The sequence below is a fragment of the Rhea americana genome, unplaced genomic scaffold (assembly GCF_003343005.1).
Source record: "Rhea americana isolate MKP2758 unplaced genomic scaffold, rheAme1 scaffold_124, whole genome shotgun sequence".
In the NCBI taxonomy this organism is placed as follows: domain Eukaryota; kingdom Metazoa; phylum Chordata; class Aves; order Rheiformes; family Rheidae; genus Rhea; species Rhea americana.
In genome coordinates, this window is record NW_028185306.1 from 652103 (window position 1) to 662902 (window position 10800).

The 10800-nt window shown below is 38.2% G+C and overlaps 1 long non-coding RNA gene across 1 annotated transcript in view; it reads right to left on the reverse strand.

The window, feature by feature from the left end:
* Positions 1 to 10786, reverse strand: part of LOC146600263 (uncharacterized) — a 63739-nt gene extending 52953 nt beyond the window's left edge. Inside the window, exons 1-2 of the long non-coding RNA XR_014898323.1 lie at positions 10674 to 10786; positions 1241 to 1309 (exon numbers count right to left, since the gene is read on the reverse strand). This is a non-coding gene — a long non-coding RNA (uncharacterized LOC146600263). The remainder of the gene's footprint in view (positions 1 to 1240; positions 1310 to 10673) is intronic.
* Between the last annotated feature and the right edge of the window lie 14 nt (positions 10787 to 10800).

Sequence of the window (10800 nt, forward strand, 5' to 3'; positions counted from 1 at the left end):
TATTAACTTACTTTGTATTTCAATGTTAAAGTGAAACATGTTTAACTCTCTTTAAATGAACTACCTTTGTAGTGGTATTTTTAGATGGATCTTTTGATGCCTTTTTAATGGTACATTAAAACTTAATGAAYGCTGAGTAAGAGTAGAATCCCTATGGAAGCACATATGGTATCTACATTAATAGTGAATGAATGCATAATGATGAGTAAAATTTCTGTGATTTCCACATGAATCAACAATGATGAGCCACTTAGTGTTACACTCAATTACATCATGTTTAATTTATGTAGCATTGTTTGGACATTATGTTTAAAATGTCTTTAGTAAATCATTGAGACTCTAATTGAGCCTCCATTTCTGTGACAAATTGCACTGTAAACATCAAATTCATTTTTTTACACAACAATTAATTTATGTTGAAGCCTGTTTGCAAAGGGTCAACAATTTGATATATTTTCACTATTACTCCCTGAATAATGGAATCCTAGTATGACAACAAATTACAGTACCTGTTAAATTATTTCTGTTCCCTTAGTTATGCAGCAGGCAAACATTGGAAAAGCATTAATTCCCTGAACTCTGGAAACAGTGGCAATACCTCAGCTGCTCTGTGTGACTGCCGCCAAGCAATCTTCCACTGAGAGCACCTCGGGCCACACCACCTTACCCATACGCACAGAGCAGGCTCAGAAGAGGTCTCCGCCTCGCCACCGTGCCACACCACCTCTTGTATATTTGGGAGGCTGTTTTAGCCCATTTGTGACTCACCTACAGCACATGAATAGCACAGCAAAGTGGACCAAGAGCTCTAAAAGTGTGACTGTGCCACATGCTGCCAGTCTGACAGCAGCAGCTGAAAGGCTGGGGTGGGAATATACCCCGAATGCAGATRCTGTCTTTTCATTCAGCCTTCAAACTGTTCTCCCAATACCTGTCAGAGCTTTTATCTGATATCCCATATAGAACAAGGAAGCCAACACTTATCCCCTTGGGGTGATCATCCAGCTTGCCTTGTTTTCAAAGCACTACGAAAGCCTGAGGATCCGCTATCTCTCTTCATCTCTCCCCATCTATCTTGTAATATGCTGAAAAGGGGCAGTTGGATRCCTATGCCCCCAGATGAAGGCTCTGTGAAAGGCTAACAGTGGCAAAAGTATCTCTAGCTGAAGCCCTTCACTGAAGTTTTCCATAGTAATTGCTGCAGCAACAGAATTTGGACTGAAACAGGGCACAGACTTACCAAAGGAAGCTAGGTGACACTGCAGCTTTCCAGATTGGCTCTACGTCGCCACTGGGGATACGCAGGTACCTGATCACAATAAAAATAATACAAGTAAATCCACTTTGTATAGGAAAACTGGAAACAAAATAATTGAAATCCCCCTAGCAATAGCACGTCTGTTTGGCTTTCACATTTCTTGTCAAGTACTTCCAGCAGATAAGCTCCTGACCTATCGGTTCAGTGGGTCTATGCTTGAACTGGCTTTGGAGATGTTCCAAGGTGTCTTTCTGTAAGGACTCATTCATAGAAAAAGGCCAGAGTTGCCTATTTTATTCAATCAGCTCAGAACAACTATCTGAACTGGACTGATTTTTGGCAGAGAAGATACCCTCTCCTATTACCCCAGAAGAGATCTTGCTTGTTGCAAATAAAGCTTGTTGCTTTATTTTTAGCTTCTGCAAATTTTCTGCACTAGCTATTCATAAAGAATGAACCAGGCACTGCATCCAGTTAATTTTACAGAGGAAATATTTATCCTATTTGTGTATACAAAATTAAAATACTAATTAGCTGCTTTTTTTGATCTACTGTAAGATTATCTGATAACTTTAAAGGCATCTAATAAGCAGCTGACCAACAACTTTGCTACATCTGTAGACAAAGAACCTTCTAATGATGACGATCATAACAGTAGCAGCTCTCATTTCTCTGGATTGCTGAAAAATGCAAATTCAGACCTTTAACAATTGCAGCTCAGGCTTTCATTGCTGACAGCAAAGTGAGAGAGGAAAAAAAAATCTTTCCATCCTAAGAAGCTGCAAAAGAGGCTATCAGGTTCTTTTTTTTCTTTCTTTTCTTTTTCTTTCTTTTTTTTTTTTTTTATTATGATTCACTTCATTCTTATTGGAAGAATATAAGTGAAGTAGAAGATGGAAAAGATACTGACAGAGAACAATTTAATTTTGTTTTAAAAAGTCCTTTTCTTGGCTTATGTTGATCATTTTAATGATTCTATTCTCCTGATTCAGGAATTTAATGCTGTGTTAATTTAATTCAGCCTTAATTTGAATTGAGTTAGATATTGGCTAACTTGCTGGCTATGATGAAAACATGCACACACTACCAAAACAGAACATGTTTGAGTGATTTTATATATATATATATATAAAAAAAATCCGAAATGCACTTCCATATATGCTTAACACATTTTAGTGGTGTAATTATTTCTAATTAGTTGTGTAGCTATATATATATATGTTTAAGCCTGTCATGTAATAATTATTTTTTAATGAGATGTAATGGTTATAACACCAGTGTGGTCTTTRGAATAACACTAATATAAGAAATAGTACAAGAAAACAATTGAATGTATGCTTTGAGCTACATGATAACTGTAAAAATAGACTTCACCATAAATTAGATTTCTTTGACTGGCGTTGTGGTTATAGTCATATAATTCATGTTTCTTAACTCTGAAGAAATAATGAAGACATTGTAACCAGAAATTGTGTCAATTTGAATAAATTTATCATGAATTGCTTTGGTTATAAAAGCTCCCAATATGTTATAGTAGAAGCCTATGTTCTTGCTTAAGAGCCAGCCCAGCTATCTTATAGAAAATCGAATGGGCTTTTAAAGTCTCAACAAATCACTTAATGCTAAGTGCTTTAAATGCTTAATGCTTCAAATAAAAAGGAAAAATGTTCTGAAGAGACTGAGCTAGTAAGAGATTGGAATAAACTTTTCTTTTAAAGCCATTTTGAAAGTTGACTGTTTGAGTGCTTTGTATTTAGATGGGGGCCTCTTATTCCATACAGAAACTCATGACATTGTGGAAAGCAACATCCATTTTTCCCTAAATTTAAGTTGTAATGAAACAAAACCTAGTCCATGCAAAAATTCAACTCGCTTCACCTACTGCTGAACTGGAATTACGTTTGGACTGAATGCAGCAAGYAATGGCTACTTCCAGCTACAGTACAAAGTAACTTCTCCAACTAAGATCACACAGGTTGGCAGAATGTAAATTGGAATTTAATTAAGGCACGATCTGATGCTTACAAAAAGTATAGATATTTTATCAGTTAGGAAGTTTCATTTATCACCTTTAATGACCTGGTTTTAGTCAGATTTCTTTCTTTCTCAGCAGCTTGGTATTGGCTCTAAGGCCTCGGCTCTACAACATGCTCAGGTCGGTTCGGGGACTTAAYGAGAGCTGCCACAGCCACAGGATGCCGAACTCTGAAGCTTACTTTGTTGGTTCAAACTTGTTAAAGAKATTTTTTTGTTGATGGGCTGAATTTTTACCAGCAGATGTTTTGCCAGATCAGATCGTCTGTCCTCCCACGTGTCTTTTTCATGTTCTGTGGCTAATTTGACAGAAGTGACTGTGCGCCTCTTCTCTACGTCCAGCGGGTACGTAATCCTGCGTGATCTAGTAGTACAGAAGTCTAGTGATGAGAAAGAATGCCAACTTTTGAGTCTAACATGGCTTTATAAATACCTAGATTTTCTTTGTGAAGAAAGAATATATCAGTTCCATGGTTTTTCTTGGATAATAGAATGAAAGTTCAAGTAGGTTAGAAATCTGAAAAATACATTGCTATTGTTTTAAAAAGTAAGGTCAAAGAATGTAAAAAAACCTGCATGAGTCGATTTCTCATCTCTGAATTCTCAAACGAGCACAATGGATTGAGCTAAATTCACAATATTGAAGGAGGACATTGAAGGTTGAATTTAAAAGGGTTGAGTGACTGTAATAATCTCTCTAATTTTAGAGGTGATCTTTGTACTCTTGCTTCCCATATGCTTYTCAGATATATTGGATATTAAATTTCTTTGAAGTCAGGTGCAAATTATTTATGAACTTACTCAGTAGCCAGCATTTTTCTCAATTTTTCATCCCAAGGCAAAATTTTTGTGAGACTAGTGAAGTTTAGAGTGCCACTGTGAGCAAGACAATTGTCTGGAACTTTATGTTGTATGTTATTATTCATGTCCTGTTTAATGTCTGATTCACAAATATATAAGGTGGACTAGAAAGGTTCAGTGTTAGATTCAAATGTCCAGTCTTATGAAACGGTTCTATTTCTCACAGTAAAATCAAGAGTATTAGAAAGAAAAAAAAAAAGACTTTTAAAATGGAGTGGCTACTAAACAACTCCACAGCACAGCTTTAATAAACATGAAATCAAAAGAAAAGGTGTATTTYTTGTCCAGGTCATAGGAGAATAAATCGCATTTTGGGCCAGACTTAAAGTTAACTCCTTGTCAGGAGTACTTCAGTATTAATACCTCTTATCTGTTTTATTTTTAGAAGCAAGGAACCTTCATTATAGTTGCAAAGAGCATGGCCTGATTGTTAGAGTACTAATTTTGGACTCAGGGTTTACATTCCTTKCTCAGCCACAAATTCCATTGGATCTTGAGAAAATCACTTAGCAAATTAATTACATTGTCTAATTTTTGACACCTAACTGAGCTAGTTAAGTCAGAAGGCAGTTCTCCCTAGGTTTTCAGGGTAGTCAGAGGAAAYAAAGACGAATTCTTCTGAGACAGTTCTCAGCACTAAAAGCCTAAGGTGTTCTTAGCTGACCTCTGCAGTCTTCCATCTCGCTCCACAGAAATGTGGGGCCTTTATGTTAAATCACTAATCCAGCTTGTTCTAATATCTACAGCCAAGTATTTTGAATATCCATGTAGGGTTAATTTTTAAAGACATTCAGGCACATAAAGATGCAAACATCTACTCATCCGTATGAAGGGAATAAATACATTAAAACGTTAGGTGCGCTGATGTTGTGGTAATTAAATTCATAATAAGTGCTGAGATTGTCACTGTTAGAAAGGGTTCCTGAATTACAGATATTTGCATTAATAACCTTTTAATATAATAACTTCCAAGTAGTCAGCACTATGCTTTTAAAATACGAACAATAGGTTGCTTTTTCAAAGGTTTATTGCATACTGCATTACCTGGATATAGAGTTCTTGGAAAAACTCTTGAGAAAGAGTAAATGCCTTTTCTCTGTGCAAACTCTGCAGGATCAATTCATTCCAGAGAGTACTAAATGTCCTAAAAGGTGATACATTAAAATGGTGTTAGATATGTTATCTCACAGTGGCAACACCTTAGGAATTCCACCTGGCCAGATAAGCATTTGTTTGTTTTACTTTCCATCATTTGGGAGGAACGTAATGACTCATTAAGGTTCACTGGCGCTTTGCATTTCAGAGCCCATTTTTCAAGGCATTCTACATTGCATATGCRCAGGTAGACTGATTTGGAAATTGCTTTGTTGCATCTGGGCCAGTCCAAATTTAGGGATGAAAATATGGGCTCCTATTCTAGTGATTTCAGAAGAGAAAAAATAATCTTCCTGTCATGTGTACACAGGCATGTATATAATCAGATTTTATTATAATTTTTTCCAAAATTAGAGAAAAAATATATGGAGGGATTACTTCCGRTCTTCTTAGATCTGAAATAATGAAAGCTACAATCCTCAATTTTGCCATGCAATGTGTCTGAAGTTATTAGACTTCAATTTTATTTTGTGAAGTCATGGAAAGTCTGTTGTGAGCTGCATGTTACAGAAACARGAAGAAATAGCATGAATGGAATTCTGGCACCTCAGTACAGTGCCATTTTTAATGTCCAGGCATAGCTGAAACTTCTACTCTGGGATGYTAGATAAGCTGCTGGACCAACAGGAAACTTATGCCCTTCTTTAGGGTGTCTAAACTGGTACTAGATGCCTATGTTTAGGCAACTGGATTGCTCTCTATCAATTTTTCAAAATACAGAATTCATTTTGTCTTTAAATTTCATTTGTCAGCTTCACACTGTCTCAAGCAGATAGCTGTTGGTCAAAAAAGTGGAATCCTATCTTACTTGGGACTGACCAGATATGTTATTTACTTTTTCCCAAAATAACTTCACATCTGCTTTCCTCTTTGCTCATATGAGGAGACTCTTACCGTGCTCTGTTATGAGACTACTGCTTCGGCATCCTTGCTGGCAGCCCAGACACGACTGAGACTTAAGAGTGGCAAGGCTGTGTTTGTGAAGTCACATTTTCAYTCTACATTCCTTGTTTTCTTAATGTTCGTATTTTGCTCTTCCCTGCACACAATGACTGATGTTAAAGGATCATGAATCTGTCTTTCCAATAGCTACGGAAATTGAACTGCTGTGTTCTGATGAACACATGCAGCACTGGATAGCAGAGTCACACACACGCTCCCCTCGGTGGCAAGGATATGTTTGCGTGCAATATTCTGAATGATGTTCTTTGGCGGTGTTCCAGAAAAAATGATGGCAAAAGGTATCCGTAGCTCTCTGCTGTTGTGAAACACCACATTTTAATTTAACAAGGTATTTTATCAGCTATGCAATGTTTCAAGTTATCTATTCTTCATATTAGTTATTTCAGAGTACTTGATAAAGCATTAATTATCACAAATACTTACAAGGGACTAAGTTGGATTACTGGAAACTTGTTGCATTTGAACTACCTAAAAAAGCTGAGACTAGATAAGAATGACACATTGTTGGATCTAATGATGCTTRTGTACAAGTGCAAGTACTCTAGAGACTTGCACACTTAGGATTTACCTTCAACATTTCTTTATGATTTTATGATAGCTTTATTGGGACTGAGTGTAAGTGACTTCAGGTGAGTGCAGACAGTKTAATAAGAGCAGGGAAATGCATTAATTTCCCTCCATTACAATACTATCATTACAAATATTTGACACTGCTAAGCCAGTTCAAATTCCCTAAGACCTGGCAATGTACTTCCACAAATAACCACAGCAACATGCACTTCATCCATTAGAAGACTGGTTCTAGTCTAGTAGATTTAGACCCATTAGATGAAGACCTAGGCACTGATTAATCCATATGTATGTCCATAATCCATTTATAAATACTCATCCTGGACTACAGTAGTTCTCTATCACTAGGAAAGAATTTCTTGCCTGAAGAAGTTCAAGGCTGGTCAGTGTAGATCACGTCACCCAATATACAGCTCATTATAGTCACTGTCGAATGATCGAGCTCATACTGCCTTAGAGCGAGGCAGCAGAAGCCAGTAACTCATGTTGCCTGACCTGCCTCTCTCAGACCTTTCATGCCGCCCAGTCAACCCTACACTGAACCTAATTATTTGTTTTTTAGCTACAAAGACTTTTTTCAGAAATCGTAAGCTCTTCTTTTGACTTGATTGGCTCAAAGAGTATCGTTCTTATTCTCAAAACCCTGCACAGAATTTAATTCTGTTTTTGTATTAAAGTCCAAGGGAAAATTCCAGCAGGGGGACGTTTCAGTCTGAGGGCAAAGTTTTCACAGAGAATCACAAAACTTGCTATGGGAATAGCAATCACTGTTATCAAGGCTGGTTATAACATCCCTTCCTGTATGCGCATTTCTTATGAAAGTACACTAAAGTATGCATGCTTTCTGAGGGGRAAAAAAATCCCAAACCCACCCAAACAACAACAGAAAACACTAGTGCAGTTTCCTTCTTAACAGCAAGTGAAAAAGAGGAAAAYGACGTCACAGGAAGCACCACAGTGAGCCCGTGCTGTGGTTGACGTAGGTCCAYGCAGAGCCTGGGCCTACAGATTACAGATTAATAGCAGCTTCTTGAAACTACTGGAAGTGGCTGTACTCATTTCAGAATTTTTTCCCTATCTCCAATAAAAGACACGTTTTAACTGTAATTCCAAACTTATGTTCAATGTGAACTATGTAAATACACAAAACTCCTCACAAAAAAAAACAACCACAAATAATTTTCAAGGAGTTATCCACTACTGCCAAAAGATTAGTGATCTCTCTACTAATGTTCTTATGATAAATCTGTCTCTCTTGAAGCACTACCAAACAGCTGGGTCAGTTTTTAAAGTTAAAAATTGGCTTTTGAATATGCCCAAGGAGGAGCAAACCACAAATTTATTTTTTAAAGATGATCCTCTGATTACATTTGATGTAATTTACTTCAGGGTGCTTGTTAGAGAAAATATTGAATTGGGAGAGAAAAGATTTGGCTTGTTCATAGCCTTGTAATGGAGACAGTGACTATTTCTGTGTCTTGCTCTACCTAGTACTTCAGTGGTGGTAATTATTTTCTTGTTACTGTGACCATGACATAAAATGGTGTAAAGATAGGTTATTATTTCTATTAGTGTAACTATCTTTAAAAATGATAATTAAACTTTTCATGGTCAAACCATTATATGTAGAAAACCCTCTTCAAAAATATCTTGATTAAAATATGGAGGGGATGTGTGGAAGTGTGAAATAAAACACCAAACAACCCCGTCCACCATAGTTTTCAGAAATAATCATAGACAGTTTGTATTTTTTAAACCTTCATTCTGTCAGTAATAACTATGACAGTTTATTCTAATTAAAGGCAGCATTTTGTCACATTGATCAAGTTCTGTGGTTCTAAATAATGCACAAGCTTTTGAGAACTAGAAAGCTTATTTTTTGCTGAAAGTGCAGTGCATACTGAATAGCTCGAATATGTTGATTTTTTTTTTCAATGCATATTTTTAATTCTACTTGATAAACATCCGGACCTGACTAGGGTCAATGAAGATTTCAAATTAAAAGAAAAAACAAGTTTATTGAGTTGGGATTGAAGAATGCTCAGAAATTTAATTTTAGAGAAATTAAGTATTAGATTGAAGACTGTTGTGCTGGAGCAGCATAGCAAGTATCAAAAAACAGTCTAGGCAGCTTAAGTGTATTCATAATAAAAATGAAGCCAAGCAACAGTTCAACAAATATTTTGATTTCAGGACTTAACCAAAAATCTGCCCTTCTAATCCTAGCATCTTTAAGTGTTCAGAGAATACTAAGAGTTTGTACTGGTTCAAAGAAAGAATTAAAAAAGGTTACTCTTGAATGGAGTCTAAATCAAATGCTCTCAGGTATCTTTAGTCAAGCTCAGTCAATCTTTCTTATCCTTTCAGTTGTTTGAAAAGAGAGAGATGGTAGTCAGGTAGTTTCAYGTTCTCAAATATGCAGTGCTTCCTATGCTGCACTGGAAAAATCACTCAGGTCTTTCTGTGCTTCAGTTTTCTAAGGTATTTTCTGATACAGTGCTCCTCCATACAAGACACTGTATGCATAAGCATCAGGACAGGCTATGGGAAGTCATRATTCATAAAAAAATTTCATTCAATTATTTTCTTAAAATTGTTAATTATTACATTCAGTGAAATTATAATGGCATAATTTTTTTTGTTGCTCTTTCCTACAAGGGACTCTTTTTGCTGTCATGATTCAGTAAAATCCTAGCAGTTATGYTGAAACATACAAATACTTAATGTATTTGCTAATTATTCCTACTAAATGTGGTTATTACTTGCTTGCTATTTTAATACAATTACATGACTAAGCAAAAGACACAAAAACGTACCACCTATGTCAGGTTACAACTATGTAACAACTTGCACAGACTGGGTGAAAAGTCAAAATATATTTTCTTTTCAYGGCTGAACTTTTTAATGCTGATTCATATCAGCATACAATCGCCACTTCTCGTTCTACCTGSAACTCCTGCACCATTTTCCTTTCCTTCTGTTCTTTTGAAGAAAGTTTAACAGGATAGATTTACACCAGTGAATCAATTAGACAAAAATCAGTGGTCTGGCCTGTGCAAATGTGTAAAAAGATAGCCGTTAGCAAGCAATGAATAAATCTAATCAATCAGCAGACGCTATAATATTCCTGATATGTTTGCCAGTCTTTGCAAGAATTCTTAATCTACTCGTGCTCGTCAGCTGTTAGTAAAACAGAGAATGAACTGTGTAGAGGATGAGGAATCCTTATTTTCCATTGAAAGTAAATGTCCTGCAAAATCATCTGTAACTCAGCTAAAATTAAAACCATGAGTGTTGCTTCTATTTTACAAAAATCTTTCTCCATAATTGAAATTTTGTCTATGTGAGGATTTCTTCAACGTGTTCAAGGACACAGCAAAACACATTTACCCCCAGCCATTCGGTATCCTTGAGTCTAACCTCTCAGTCGCCGTCTCCGAGCAGGCCAAGCGCTGCCGGGTGGGTGTTTGCGCACGGCCGCTTTTACCGCCGGCTTGAACAGTGCGCGGCGCCGCCGGCGGCCGCCCGAGCCGGGAGCGGCCGCCCCGGCCAGCGCGAAGAGCGGGCGGCAGCCCGCGCTCCCCGGGCACAGGCGCCCCGCGGTGCGGCAGCGCGGTGCCGGCTGCGCGGCCAACCCGGCGTTTCCGCAAGCTGGGTGCGTGGTGGGCAAACAGCCCTCTCCTCCTTCTCCTGCTCCTTCCCCCGCCCCTCCAGCCCCGTTCATGCCTTCTTTCCCCGGGGCATAACCATGAACCCCCGGCCTCACGGCAGCCCTGCTAGTGGCCGCGAAGGCGCTCAGGACGCTCGCCTGCTCCACGGGGTAAAACGTTACCTCTCCGGTCAGGCGCCGGGGCCGAGCCGCACGGCGGGGCAGCGTCCCGGGGCAGGACCGTTAGAGCCGGCTGCGAGGGCGCGGGGCGGTGTCGCCCCCCGCCCCCCTTCCCTCTCCCCGCCCGGCG